Source organism: Triticum urartu, chromosome 6 (assembly GCF_003073215.2).
Source record: "Triticum urartu cultivar G1812 chromosome 6, Tu2.1, whole genome shotgun sequence".
NCBI classification, from domain to species: domain Eukaryota; kingdom Viridiplantae; phylum Streptophyta; class Magnoliopsida; order Poales; family Poaceae; genus Triticum; species Triticum urartu.
The window spans coordinates 2,188,899-2,204,901 of NC_053027.1; positions in this window are offsets into that span (position 1 = coordinate 2,188,899).

The following is a 16,003-nucleotide window of genomic DNA, read 5'->3' on the forward strand; positions in this document are numbered from 1 at the left end:
GGTGACATGCATGGGCAGCCTACAAGTTCTTTAGCATGGTCCCTTCGCTGTTATGGGAGTCCTGTTGTTGGAATACAAGCCTGTGTTATACCCAAACATCTCTTATCCACAGTAATTTTTGGAACAGATTGGAAGTTTCATGATCTGTGACGCTGAGGACACGAAAGAAACAAAGAATTCACCTCATAAGACCATTTTTTAGGGAATTGCCTTATAAGACCTTTGCTCAAAGCACAGAAAACGAAACTTATCAAAGATGTGACATGCATATGTCCCTCCCGTTACTGGATGACGGCTTCGTCACGGTGGCTACCGTTTGCTGAGTTCCTGCCAAAAGAAGCTCACAAAGATTTTCTGTAGTCTTATTTGAAATGGGGAAAAACATTGCCGACTTCTCTAGATAGGATGTTGGTAACTACCGTATGCTGGTCCCGCTTGCTGCCACACGACACATTTTGCCGAGTTCCGTGTTCGAAAAGGCGAGCCATAGCTAGGTCTCGCTGCGGGCGGCACATAGACTCACTTGCAGTTTTCCCACATGGGGTTAAAATCATTTTTGCTAAAGTAGATGGTACCAACATCCTATCTAGAGAAGTCGGCATTGTTTAGGTACGATGGTTAACACGTTCTTAGATCAAATGAAGCAGATAGATACCTGGTTATGTTGAGGTGGTTGTGGTTAATATGTTAGGTATTGGCCCAAACTAAGTCTAAAACTGTAATTTCGTAAAAATATCCTTCTTTGTCATAACATATACTCCATCCATCCGGAAAAATGGATTAAAATTGATGTATCTAGAACTAAAATACATCTAGATACATCCATTTCTTCGACAAGTATTTTCAGGCGGAGGGGGTATTTCATAGTTTAGACAAAAGTGATGAACTTGTCAATTTTGTTGCATCAGCAACAAAAAGTCATGACTAAGTATTGGCTGGACGTGCACAACTTTGTAAAGATGTCATGACAATAAAACAAAATGTCTAAATTGGAAAATAGCCTAGAATTAGCTGAAACTTATCCACACGAATAATGAACTACTCGCTCCATCCCATAATATGATACGCTCTTATATTATGGGACGGAGGGAGTATATCATTGTGAGCGGTTTCGGAGTTCTTAAGTAGACAACCAAATTAAATTTGAGTTTCAAATTGTATCCAGCAAACAGGTGAAGATCTCATAATATTTATCAGTTATAGCATGGCTGGACAGAATGAATTTACTTAAGACCAACTGCAAGCAGAAAAAAGAAGAATTTTCAACCACACCATACAGGTCATCACTCTAAAGAATGAACGGACATGATCAGCTATGATCATCTTCTATCTTGGCATCTCAGAGTTTAGCAATTTGTTACCGCCTAACATACATATTACAAAGACTGAGATGAACAATTAACACCTAAAAATTTAGAAATGTCACTTATAAACCAAAAGAAGGCAAACTGGGAAATAGGATATAATCAACAGAAACTCATACACAGTAATATGGTAAACTTTCAACCATGGCAAAGCAGAGAGTATGCGCCCTGCATCGATATGGGAAAAATGCTCTTACTCAAAATACGGGAAAATCTATTCCCTGCGTCAGGCGGCAAATGCGCATCCCTCAATGACTGCTGCCCTGCTACACGGGCCACTTCATTTTGCCCTTTATCAGTGCTGCCCTGCGTCTTGTCATTTTTTGCTTGTTATTTTTTCATTTTCATTTTTCATTTTGCCTATTTTTCTAATACCTGTCTTTATATTTTCAATTCCAAATTTTATAGAAAATTAGAAACATTTTGTTAAATCAGGGGATTTTCCTAAACCTAAGTTATTTTCCTAAATCATGAATATTTCGAAATGCTGTACAATTTTTAAATTGAAAAATATATAATTTAGGAACTTCTGAAAATTAATGTAAAACTTATTGACATTTCGACATAAATTTCAAATAGAAGAACATTTTTAAAAATTATTATTATCTTTGAAATCAAGAAACATTTATAATATCATAACCATATTTCAGAATACATAAATATTCTATAAATTCGTGAACTGGTTTTGGAGTATTTTTGCAATTCGTACCAGCTTTTAAATTAATGAATATTTTTTTATCTCCATTAACTTTAAAACTAAATTGCTTTTAAGAATCAGAACATTTTGTGGAATCTGAGAGAAAAAATTTTAATTCATGATTTTTTTGATTTTGAATATTTTACAACTTTTGGACTATTTTTTGAATTCATGAAAACATTATTCGTGAAGACTTTTTAATCGCATATTTTTTTAAATTCAAATTATTTTCTTAAAATACATGAGTATAGGCACTGGTGATGAGGGTTTTCGTGTGTCGACAAGAGACGCTGCGCCTGGAAGGAATCATTGCAGTGATTTGGTTTAAGTGATGGTGTTGCTAGTCGTATCTTTTGCTGCCACGATGGTGACATGATTGGTTTAATAATAAGTGTCGGACGTAAATGATGATAGGCCAGAGCATGAACAGACGGCGAGCATTCTAATAACGGAGGATGTAGTGGAAAAAGATATTCAATATTTATTATAAAATTTTGTGATAACGGAGAATTAAAATTTTAAAGATCACAGTGTTTGGTACTTTTTGAAATTTAATAACTATAATTAATCAGATCTATTGCTAAAATATTTTAGTAATGTTATTAATGATTGTATTGTAATATATATCAATAAAATGCACATGCGTTACATGAATCACATTTGTAATTAAAGTTACATTATTTTGTATTTTCACACATTGTGCCTTAACTATATATTTAAATCAAATCTCCGTAATTTAAATCAAATCTCCGTAATTGTATGCTCATATTATATATATATATATATATATATATATATACATACATACATACACACATATATATATAAACACTATTCTGATCACGGGATCAAAATAATATTCTGATCACAACATAAACCTCCCGAGTAACGTGCCTGACCTTTCCGTACTAGGTTGAACTTCAGCTAAAAAGTGTCCAAATGGGGCTTGCGATATACCGTTGGAAAGGTATGGACACCAGTATCATGACCCAAGTTAAATTTTTGGCAAAATGTGAGCGGTTTAAGAGCAGTTTTGAAAATCGTTTTTTCTTCATAGAAAAAACGTGAATCGTATTTTCAATCGCGTTTTAAACCGTTTATCGGAATGAGGCAAATAATATGGCATTGGAAAGCTGCTGCAAAACCGCTCCTTCCAAATGTTGAATGTTTTCTCTAATTCCCTATGGATAAAGAGTAATTTGGAAAATCGTAGAATTTCACAAACGGAACACCCGAGTTCGTATTTTCGATGTCATTTCTAAATGGCTAATCCAATTGAGGCAAATAATATGGCGTTGGAAAGCTTATCAAAATGCGCTACTTTTTCATGTTAAAAGTTTTTTCTAATTTTGAACGGTTTAAAAGTAATTTAGAAAATGATACAAGTTCCACCGAGTTCGTATTTTCGAGCTAATTTTTTAACCGAACGTCCGAATGCAGCAAGCGATATGGCGTTGGAAAGCTTGAACAAATGCGAATTTTTTTTGTATATATTGTTTCTCCCAATACTTTATTGTTTTAAGTCATTTTGGAAAATGGCTGAAAACATATTTTCCCTGTAATTTCTACAAACTTTATCGGAATGAGGCAAATTATATACCGCTGAAAAGCTACAGAAAATGCGAAACTTTTCCATGTTGATGGTTTTATCTGATTCCTAGCTGTTTTCCTGTAATTTCAAAAACAACGAGATCATTCGTTCTGCCTTTATCGCGAAACAGATTCTTCGAAAATGCACCACGTGAAGAACCTGAACTTCTCGGCGCGTGTACCTAAACTTCACTCTGTTTTTCACGTGATTTTTTGCTCGTAGCTCTCCATCCACTCACCGGAATTGAGCAAGTGATATACCGGTGGAAAGCTGCCGTAAACACGCAACTTTCCCGTGTTGATCATTTTTTCATAGTCGTGACGATTTTAAAAGTTTTTCATCTAATATTCATTCAGTGTAGTAGGTGAACTTCCTGCTGTTTTCACATTGAACTTCTGTGACGTATTTTTCATTTGTAATTTTCTCATCCATTCGTCAAGTGTTACACCAATGATATTTCTTTTGTATAAACCTCTCTCACAATATTTTTTTAACTTTTTCCGATGGAGGACTTGGACTTATATCAACAAACTTTTAGTCTTTGCTTTTTTATTCTTTTTAATACAAAATGCACACCATGTAGTACGTGAACTTCTGGCAGTTATCAATGTGAACTTGTCTCGGTGACGTGAAAATATTTGAGTTTTTTAATGAATTTTTCATCTGATTTTCTTAATCCCTTTTATGAATTTTGGAGCGCTCTATTTTTAATAGTTGAACTTCTTGTTATTTTATTTTTGAACTTCTTGTTTCCACTCTTTAATAATGAGGAAAATCTGAGTTTTTCAATAATCATCGAACTTCTCCATCTTTTTAATATGGACTTCCTGGTTTTATTTCTTAATCCTTTTCTATGAAATTTTGAAGCGTTATATTTTTAAAGGTTGAACTTCTTGTTTTTTATTTTTGAACTTCTTGTTTCCATTCTTTAATAACGAAGAAAATCTGAGTTTTTCAATAATCATCGAACTTCTCCATCTTTTTAATGTGGACTTCCTGATTTTATTTCTTAATCCTTTTCTATGAAATTTTGAAGCATTATATTTTTAAAGGTTGAACTTCTTGTTTTTTACTTTTGAACTTCTTGTTTCCATTCTGTAATAACGAAGAAAATCTGAGTTTTCTATAATCATCAAACTTCTCCATATTTTTAATATGGACTTCCTGGTTTTTTTCTGAATCTTTTTTTATGAAATTTTGAAGCATTATATTTTTTAAAAGTTGAACTTCTTGTTTTCTATTTTTGAACTTCTTGTTTTCTATTTTTGAACTGCTTGTTTCCATTCTTTAATAACGAGGAAAATCTGAATGTTCTATAATCATCAAACTTCTCCATCTATTTAATATGGACTTCTTGGTTTATTTCTTAATCTTTTTTATGAAATTTTGAAGCGTTATATTTTTAAAAGTTGAACTTCTTGTTTTTTTTATTTTTGAACTTCTTGTTTCCATTCTTTAATAACGAGGAAAATCTGAATTTTCTATAATCATCGAACTATATCGAACCACGCTAACTTTTTTATTTGAATTTTCTTATATGTATTTTAGAAATCTGAAAATTGTAGTTTTGTTAGAAACATCAAACTTCTTTGTTATTTTGAATTGAACTTATTGGTTTTATTCTTTAGTAAGAAAAAATCGAGTTTTTAATTAAGTATCAAACTTATCCATGTTTTTAAAATGAAATTCTTGGTTTACTCTTCAGTAACGAGAAAAACTGAGTTTTTTATGTACACTAAATTATTTTGTTTTTTAAAATTGAACTTCTTGGTTTAATCTTTAGTATTGGGGAAAATCCAAATTTTTTTAGAAAAGTGGGAAATTTTTTTAAAACTTTTTTTGTTGTTCCCTTATTTTAATTTTAATTTATTAGTTATTCTTTAGAACAAGAATCCGAGGTTTTTATAAACTTTGGACTTCTCTGTTATTTTAATTTGAACTTCTTAGTTTTATTCTTTAGTAACGAGGAAAATCGAGGTTTTTGGACTTCTTTGTTTTAAAATTTTGAACTTCTTGCTTTTATTTTTTAATAATGTGAAAAATCCGAATTTTTCATAGACATCAAACTTCACCATTTTTTAAATTTGAACGGATACTATTGAACTTTCAAGAAATAATGCAGAACAAGAGAAAAGGGACTAAGAGGCCGACACATCATACTAGCTAGGTACAAACATTAATTAGGCAAATTACAAAATGACTAGTCTTTGTTTTCCAAACGCAACATTTCCGTGCTGGGCCATTTTGTGATAAAGCACTGAGTGTTTCCCACCACACGTTTTTTTGCTCTTATTCTCTCCTATTTATTTTTTAACCACTACAATATCCCTCTCTTATGCGTTTTCTTTCTCCATAGATCAATGCGATGTACAAGCACGCGGCGACCAAACCTAGCAAATATCTTGAGTATGTAACTTGAAAGGAAAAAAACGAACACACGTCCAACAAGTAGTCCACAAGCACACATGTCTAGTAGTCGGCAGCAGCAAGTCACGCAGACAATCCTGGTAGTAGGCGTATGGTCGTAGTAGAACTTGGCGCAGTTGACATATAGATGTACTAGAACCTGGTGTATAGCTGTACCAGAACTTCATGGAACGTCTCTAAGCATCTCAGAAATTAGCTCATTGACACAAAATAAAAAATTGGAAATTTAGAGCAAATCCCCTGAATCCGCAGAAACACACATGTGGAGTGGATGAATTTATTTATCATTTTTGTCTTAAGGTGGCGCGGAGACGAAGTGCAAGCCACACTCTCAGACTTGTGTAACATGTGAAAATAGGATTGCTATATATCTTCGGTGGCACTTCACACGCGAGCATTTAGACTAATAGTCCAAACGTCAGCTGTCGTTCAATCATTCAGAGTGAAGTTCAGTTAACAGAACTGCAGAAACATAAGAAGAAATGCATCAATTGTTGACAGAAGACTTGCAGAACAAACAATTAAATAACTATTATAGAGGCAGCGGAAGACTTGCAGAAATGAGGTGTGACACTAGAAAAGAGGAATCTACAAATTAAATGGTGGTCTTAGACTATAATTAACACTAGATCTCCAACTTCTAGGCTATCGGAAGTTATATCATACTGATATACTGTCACCACAAAGTGTCTTTAGTGTCACGTTATAAGAGGGAAGCTAATGACAAGTAAAATCCTGACTAATACTTGAGAACCACGTTGCTATCACAACCAGAAGATCAACACCTCAAATTCTCATTAAAACAACAAAAGCTCATTGACCTCCAGCATCAAGGAATACCAATCACTGAAATTCCGAAACACTCCACAACTCTAAACCGTAGTTCCTGAATGCAATCAGTCGCTGTTGCTCCCGAATTGTTCCAACCACAACATGGAGGAAGAGTTGCAGCAGGAGCATGGAGGAAGAAAGGCTCGGTTCTGGAGGTAAAAGCCAGCGGCGCGATGAAGTTCAGTTTGGCCGTGGGAAGAAAATCAGCGCCAGTGAAAGTTGAATGCACTAGTGACAGTGAAAGCCAAACACAATTTCTCATCCAGTAGTCCGTTAATTCCGTTGCATTATTAGAACAGAACCAACCTACTGTCGGGAGCCAATTATTTCAGAGTAGCAGGTGTAAAGGAGAAAACATACATTAAATAATTTGTTCTACCTCTCAAGGTAAGACAAAAAGAAGCAAGAGAAAACCCGCAGTAGCGCCGAACTCTAGAAGGGTGGCGAGCATGGACACCACTGCACTCCAGCTCCTCGACCTCAGCAAGAAAGAGCATGCAGCATGCAGAAACCCTAGACTTCAGTGCCTCGATCGACACCACGACAGCTCTACAGTGTCCCGCATGGCGTCGAGCTGAACTTTTGAATGTCAGTTGGAAGTGCAGACTTCTCTGTGTCGGTATTGCCAAAAGATCTAACACAAGTCGAGGTATGAAAAGCAAGATGTTTGCAAAAAAGAAACAAAAAGAAAGAGATGCATCAGTCGAGCATATCATGCTGAAGCTATGCGATTGCAAGAAAAGAAGGCACGATGGCGAGGCTTCTCGGTAGATCAAGGGACGGCGAACTTGTAGCATCTCCCCGCACATGGATTTGGACTACAGCGACGCCGTTCTCGGACTACATCTGGGTGCGTGGAGTTCCATCGGCGGGAACTGGGAGGCAGGGGAGCTTGTCGAGGAGTGTGGGGGATTCAGGGGGAGAGAGTTGTAATGCCCCAGATATAACTTTCCCAATTTGTACTCCAACTCTTGCCGTCTCCGGCGTTAAGTTATATTTATTTCTCGGGTTCGGGTTTTGTCTCCGTGTGTTGTTTTCGTTTTCATGCATCGCATACCATGTCATCATGTGCATTGCATTTGCATACGTGTTCATCTCATGCATACGAGCATTTTCCCCGTTGTCCGTTTTGCATTCTGGCGCTTCGTTCTCCTCCGGTGGCCATTTCTACCTTTCTTTCATGTGTGGGGATTAAACATTGCCGGATTGGACCGAGACTTGTCATGCGGCCTTGGTTTACTACCAGTAGACCACCTGTCAAGTTTCGTATCAATTGGACTTCGTTTGATACTCCAACGGTTAACCAAGGGACCGAAAAGGCCTCGTGTGTATTGCAGCCCAACACCCCTCCATTTTGGCCCAAAACCCACCAAACTCTACTCCATCATCTAGAGCGTTCGATCACGATCGCGTGGCCGAAAACCGCACCTCATTTGGACTCTCCTAGCTCCACTTATGCCTATAAATAGGACCCCCGATTTTCGGATCTCTCCCTCTCCTCAAAACCCTAAACATCCCCTCGCGCCGGCCGGACGTGTCCGACCCGGCCGGACAAAATCGCCGCCGACGCCCTCAGCCAATCCGCCGCCGCCATTTGGCACCGCCACCTCGCCGCCGCCACGGGCCCGAAGGCCCATCTCCGGCCCCCGCCGCCGCCTACCCGAGCCACTCCGCCGCCCGCCGTCGCCTGTCTCCTTCCCCGACGCCGTCCGCCGCCCGCCGCCTGCCTCCGCTGCGCGCCGCCGCCGTCCGCCGCCTCTCCCAAAGCCGAGCTCCAGCGACCGCCGCCCCGCGCCACCTCGCCTCGCCGCCCGAAGCCGCCGGGCCCCCGCCGTCCTCCTCCTTCCTCCGCCTCGACGCCGGCGACGCCTCGGCCTCGCCTCCCCTCGTCCCACCTCGCCGGAGATCTCCCACCTCGCCGGAATCCTCGAAGTCTGTGCCGGTGAACAGTGTCGTGAACAGTGCACGCCGATCCAGATCTGGATCTGGAACCCTAGGGTTGACTTTTTCCCTCTCCCCCCTAATTTTCGAGCATACTTTGACCTGCCATATCTCCGCATCCGTAGCTCCGTTTTGGACATATAGTATATCAAAATGTTCGTCTCGATGAGTACATCATTTCATTCCATTGCATCATTTTCATTTGAGTTCATCTTGATGCCCACAATGCTGCTAGAAGGAGGCTTCGTGACTTAATTGTCAGATCTGCTAGTTCATCTTAGACTTTTGTCATTTTTGCCATGATTGTTGTGTGCATGATATGCCTGTGAGTCCTTCATATGTTTTGTTAAGCATCTTGTTATCTTTCCAGAGGTGCAACCCATGCATTTTTAGAATGTGTGGTGACTTGTGCAAGCTTGCAAAGTGAGGCACCCGGTAAATCTGTTTTCAGGGACTTAGTGGTTTTCACTAAGTTTGGGATTATTTAGTTCATGATGCCATATGTTCATGCTGTTTCCTAGTGATCCGTGCCTCTTTTGAGGATGATCAGTAAAGGAGTTTTGTTAATCTTGTTATGCTCTATCCATCCATGTCTTTACTTGCAATTATGGAGCACCCTAGCTTGAGTCAATCGAGTTTTACTTTTGCTTCGTTGTGAATCTGGGCAGATCGTCAACTCGTTTGCGATTTTGCCGATGCTATTGTAGTTGATCCGTGCATGCTATGCCATTGTTCTTGCCATGTTTAGCTAGCATTTTATGCCTTATTAATGGATGTATGCTTGCCTTGCCATGACTTGCACCGTAGTGAGTGCATCGAGCTCGTTTACATGCCTTCGTGAGTTATATTTCAGCATGTCTCAGTTTTCACTAAGTCTGGAAACTGATTGTGTTTTAGCTATGTTCGTGGGCTTGTTAGTATAATTTGTGAACCCTTTTGGCCCCAGGTCACTTTGGGTCTTTTGTTAAGCTTGTTGAGTAGCTTCATGCCATGTTCTTCTTTATCATGATAAGGTCATGTACCATGTTGTTTTGTTGCTCCGAAGAGGGCTTCATGATCTGAAATTTCAGACAAGTGTTAATTTCACTAAGTCTGAGATCTGTTTTGCATTTGCGTTTTTGCCATGCTTGTTTGAACCTCATAATGGATGAATTGGCCGTGGCTCAGTGCTAGTATTTTGTTAAGCATCTTGAATGCTTCCCTGCCATGTATTTTGATGCCATATTTGAGTGTTGTAGCATGTTCATCTCATTGCATTTAGATGCCTACTTGCTGTAAATTGCAGACCGGTGTCATTCTTAAATCGCTTGCCATTTCCAAACCGTAACTCCGATTCCGGCGTTCTTTATATCGTTTTCAAGCGATTTCATCCCATCTTTCCAGTGGCACACTTGGATTTCCATGTTGAGGCCAGGTTCATGCATTTCCTGTCACATCTTGCATTTTGCATCCCGCATTGCATGCCGCATAGCATACCATCATTGCATCTTATTGTTTGAACTTGCACATGGTTGATTGTATCCTTGTTGCTTGTTTGTTTTGTTTGGGTAGAGCCGGGAGACGAGTTCGCTAACAAGGAGCCCGTTGAGTTTGCTTTTGAGGATCCAGTCAACTCTGACAGCTTTGCAGGCAAGATGATCATACCCTCGAAATCACTACTATCTTTGCTATGTTAGTTTGCTCGCTCTTTTGCTATGCCAATGCTACGATGCCTACCTTTTGCTTGTCAGCCTCCCAAATGCCATGTTGAACCTCTAACCCACCTTGTCCTAGCAAACCGTTGGTTGGCTATGTTACCGCTTTGCTCAGCCCCTCTTATAGCGTTGCTAGTTGCAGGTGAAGATTGGAGCCGTTCCTTATTGGAACATTTACTTACTTGTTGGGATATCATTATATTGCTATGTTATCTTAATGCATCTATATACTTGGTAAAGGGTGGAAGGCTCGGCCTCTCGCCTAGTGTTTTGTTCCACTCTTGCCGCCCTAGTTTCCGTCATATCGGTGTTATGTTCCCGAATTGTTGCGTTCCTCACGCGGTTGGGTTATCATGGGAACCCCTTGATAGTTCGCCTTGATTAAAGCTTTTCCAGCAATGCCCAACCTTGGTTTTACCATTTGCCACCTAGCCTCTTTTTCCCTTGGGTTTCCGGAGCCCGAGGGTCATCTTATTTAAGCCCCCCCGGGCCAGTGCTCCTCTGAGTATTGGTCCACCTGTCAGCTGCCGGTGGCCACCAGGGGCAACTCTGGGCTGGCCTACCCGTACCTAAGACAATCTGAGTGTGCCCTGAGAAAGAGATATGTGCAGCTCCTATCGGGATTTGTCGGCACATTCGGGCGGTGTTGCTGGACTTGTTTTAACCTGTCGAGATGTCTTGTTGTACCGGGATACCGAGTCTGATCGGGACGTCTCGGGTGGAGGTCTATTCCTTTGTTGACCGTGAGAGCTTGTCATGGGCTAAGTTGGGACTCCCCTGCAGGGATTGAACTTTCGAAAGCCGTGCCCGCGGTTATGGGCAGATGGGAATTTGTTAATGTCCGGTTGTAGATAACCTTAACATAAACTTAATTAAAATGAATCAACCATGTGTGTTACCGTGATGGCCTCTTCTCGGCGGAGTCCGGGAAGTGGACACGGTGTTGGAGTAATGCTTGCGCAGGTTGTTCCTTTAGTTTCTCGCTCGCGCTTTGTCTTCTCTTCTCGCTCTCCTTTGCGAATAAGTTAGCCACCATACATGCTAGTCGCTTGCGGCAGCTCCACATATAATTGCCTTACCCCTTCCTATAAGCTTAAATAGTCTTGATCGCGAGGGTGCGAGATTATTGAGTCCCTGTGGCTCACAGATACTATAACTCCAGATGCAGGTCCAGGTGATTCCGCTCCAGGTGACGCGTACGAGCTGAAGTGGGAATTCGACGAGGACTCTCAACGTTACTATGTGTCTCTTCCCGATGATCAGTAGTGGTGCCTTGTTGGGGGTGATAGGGACCTTTGTCGCTTGTTGGGTTTTCTTCTATTTTGGCACTGTAGTCGGGCCATGAGTGTTTGGATGATGTATGTTATTTATGTACTTTGATGTGACGTGGCGAGTGTAAGCCAACTATGTTATCCCTCTTCATTATTATATTACATGGGATGTTTGTGATGATTACCTGACTTGCGACATATGCCTTCAATGCGATTATGCCTCTAAGTCGTGCCTCGACACGTGGGAGCTATAGTCGCATCGAGGGTGTTACAAGAGTCCACTACTACGGTGGATTCAGGAGGAGGGATCGGAGGCGGCGACTGCTCGTGCGATCCGGGGACCGGCGATGGCGCTCAGGAACCAGGGCAGACCGGCAAAAGCACGGGCGGGTTCCGGGGCCGCGCCGCCGTTGGGGAGGAGGGGAGGGGGCCGCGTCGCCATTGGGGAGGAGGGGAGGTGGCTGCGAGCGAGGTGACCGGCGATGTGCAGGGTTGCTAGGTCCCGGCGGCGCCGGTTGGGGAGGCGCCGATTGCGGCGGGGCAGTTGGGGCGGGGTGCGGGTGGCGGCGTCAGTTGGGATGCGGTGCAGACGGCGCAGGGCCGGCAGCGCCGGTTGGGGCAGGGGGCGGGCAGCGAATCGATCCGGGGCGGGTGGCGGGCATCGGCCGGTTTGGGGCAGGAGGTGCGGGAGGTAGGTGGGGGATATGGATCGGGGAGGTGGTGGATCGGGATTGAGGGAGGTGGGGTGGGTTTTTTTTTTCTTTTCTTTTGTTCGTCGCTGCCCGGTTCGGAAGTTCGGAACATCGGCTGACTGTGATCCAAATAGTTATTCTAATCCCGGGATTAGAATAGTGCTGTCATATATATATATGTGTGTGTGTGTGTGTGTGTGAATAAAAGATATGGCTCATAAATATCTTCACAACAGATTCTAATTAATGATTAGGTATATGCAAGTAGGAAAGTCTAGAATATATAAAATATTTATGCGAAGCTTTTCACCAAACAATTAGCATTATGTTTCTTTATCTTATTTTTTCATGTTAAAAGTGTCCCACATATTATAAACGATTCAATAGCCTATAACTAACTAAAATTCATTCCACACAAACGAACCGTGTCAGAGAAGAGGTTGAGACATTTCTCTGTCTATGGCTAATGTTGTTGCTGGTATCTGCTACTGTCAGTACCAAAGAGGTTGAGACAACCCCCTTGGGTGTTGCTCCTGGTGGTGGAAGGAGTGTGGTGGAAGCACAGTATCCCGGTGTCGGGGCTCCGCCTGGGAGACGGACAGTGGATGCTGTTGCTGCAGCCGAGATATAAGTGAAGTCTATTTTGCATCTTGAAGTTGTAGAGTGTGACGCAAACCAACTCTAACATCTAAATCTCTGAAGTCTATACCCTATACTCATCGATCCCGGTCAATTGTAACCCTAAACTGAACTGTTTGGAAGGACAATCCTGACCGGGATTGCTTGTTGCTCTCACTGACTGCATGGGCCTACATGCTTATATGGCAAATACACCTTTGTCTTGCTCCTCTGTGCAATTTTCTCGAACACCTTCCTTGTGTCCATGACTTCACGTAAGGGTTCATTTGTGTCTTACTCTACAAACTCAAGGTTTAATACAGACTTCACTTCTGAGTTAGTAGAACCTCCTGAGCAGGGAGTCACCACAGCGATGTACCACGCTATGTACATGCGATGCGTGTGCAGCGAGTCCACGCCGCCGGCGGATGATGACACGGAGTGGTTGACCCCGTTGATATGGACTGCGGTGACGCCCACGTGGCCTTGCGCCCGGGACCTCGCCTCGCCGCAGTGTCCGTCTCCCTCCATGACCTTGACCGAGTTGGCCAGTATGTCCAGGTGGCGGATCGACTCGACAGTGTATATATTATTGGAGCCAAAGATCAACGAATAATCACAAGAATACGTGAAGACAAATTTGGGCCTTTTTTTCTCTCTGTATTCCACTTGGCTCAACGAACAAGACGATTACATCGGCGAATATAGCCCAGCACACACACCGCCTAGACCAACGACCTGGCCATGTCCTCAGCACATGTACGCAGGGCCTCTAACCACTTCTGCATGAGCCACACTCATGCACTACGAGATACACGCGCACCCACACGTAAGATCCGCAAGGGGCGGTCCAGCAGGATGACCACGGACTGGCTTCATGCATGCAGCTCCTCGCCGGACTCCTAAGGGCATGTCCAATGCATAGCCCCAGGGTGATGCCCCATACACCATGTAGGATCCGATGTTAGAAAAAATAGGTTCGGATGGAGAAGCGGGATCCTCTTCAGGAGGCGGGTGCTTGGGGAGAAAAAAAAGTATGGTCCAGTGCATAAAGCTGAAAAAGTTCAAGTGAAAAGTAGAGATGCATGTGTAGTAAGAGTCTATTTTTTATTATTTGATAAGGCCCACTAGTAGTAGCTAGCATTGGGGACAAAAAACAATATAGATGCCCCGAGCTACTTTTTGTCACGGGGCATCTGTATCCATATGCCACCATAATGACTCGCATTAGCAGCAACTAATCTATCCAACTGACATCACGCAGCACATGCACAGTGGTGACCGCGGACACAATTTATATATATAATATATATGGATGGGATTTCGTAGCTTGGATGGGATGGATGGATCTTTCTTTTTTAGAATGAAGGCTCATGAAGATCCCGGCTTTGAATTAACAAAGCCATCAACCGACCAGAAGTAACAACAAACAACTCAAATTACAGCAGCCAGAACGATACAATGGGGAACACTGGAAAGCAAACATTCACTACAACCTCCACAAGCAGCTAAAGAAATGGAAATAAAGATTACAACTTGCAAAGGCCGAGCACTCCACACTAGGATCATATGTAGCAAAACAGAGCAGCAAAGCAGGACATTGCTGGCCTTCAAAGATGGACCATGCTCCAGAAACACCTAGAGAAGAAGGGGAACACCATCTTCCTTCTCTATCACCAAAGAGGGGCCCTACCCCCTCGCCATGGCTCGTAGGCGCCGCACCGTCGGGATTTCGGGAATATCACCCTAGAGCTGGAAGAATGCCACCCTCACATCGTAAGGTGGACATAGGGCGACCACTTCGATTTGGGATATCCCTAGCCGGCCGCTCCGCCACGGTCCATGCCCAACTAGTTGGAGACAAGCTTCATGTAATCGGACAGCGAAGAGGAGGCAGCTCAATCCCTCACCTGCAGAGCCTACCGACCGAGCCCAGCACCCCTGACGACGCCTCGAGCAAGGTCACGACGCGCAAGGCACCGCCGCCGCCAAATCCGCAGTGGATAAAGGGTTTTCACTCGGGCAGGGGGGTCGGGGTGGAGAGCAGGGGACATTGGCTGCGCCCCCATGGAAGAAAGCAGCGCCCTTGGGTGTTGCCGCCACCGGGCCGGCCGGACCGGCCAAGGTTTCCCCCAGTCCCCTAGCTGGCCACCAACACGTACCAACACGGGAGCCAGAAAACAAATCGCTAGCCCACACCGGAGGCGAGAGAGAGGCAACAGGGAAGAGGGAATTCGAACCTCCAGATCTGACGAAGAAGAGACTTCACGCCGGGGCCGGATTCCACCAGCCACCCGCCGTCCGCACGGCCAAGCACGCTGGCCAGCACCCCCTGCGAACGCCGCCAACCGCCCGACGATGCTGCCTCTTCGACTGGAGCCGCCGCCCCAGGAACCACTGGCCTCCGATAGGGGATGGAGCGCCGAGATCCCCGTCACCACCTTCGCCGGCGCTCGTGCGGGCTTACCAGCGGCCGTCTCTGGTAGCGGCGAGGGGAGGAAGGGGGTGGAGGGGCCGAGTCGCCCAAGGGGGCGACGCGAGGGCTGGGAGGAAGGGGGGTGGGGGGTCCACTGGACCTTTACTGATGGACATCCTGGATGGATCTTTGTTGGTACGTTCGTTTGGAAAAAGAAACAAGAAAATCAAGGAAGGCCGTTGGTACGTGAAAGTGAAACGTGCTGTACACAAAAGCGGAGTAGATTATTAGACCACAGCAAAACAGTCCATGAGTCATCACTCTTGAAGAAAGAACAAACACAACAAGGTCAGCTTTTATTTCGCTACTCAGCCATAATTCATCAACTTTTTATATAAGATACTCCCTCTGTAACAATAATACCTAGTACTTCCTACGTAAAGAAAAAATACAACAGCGCT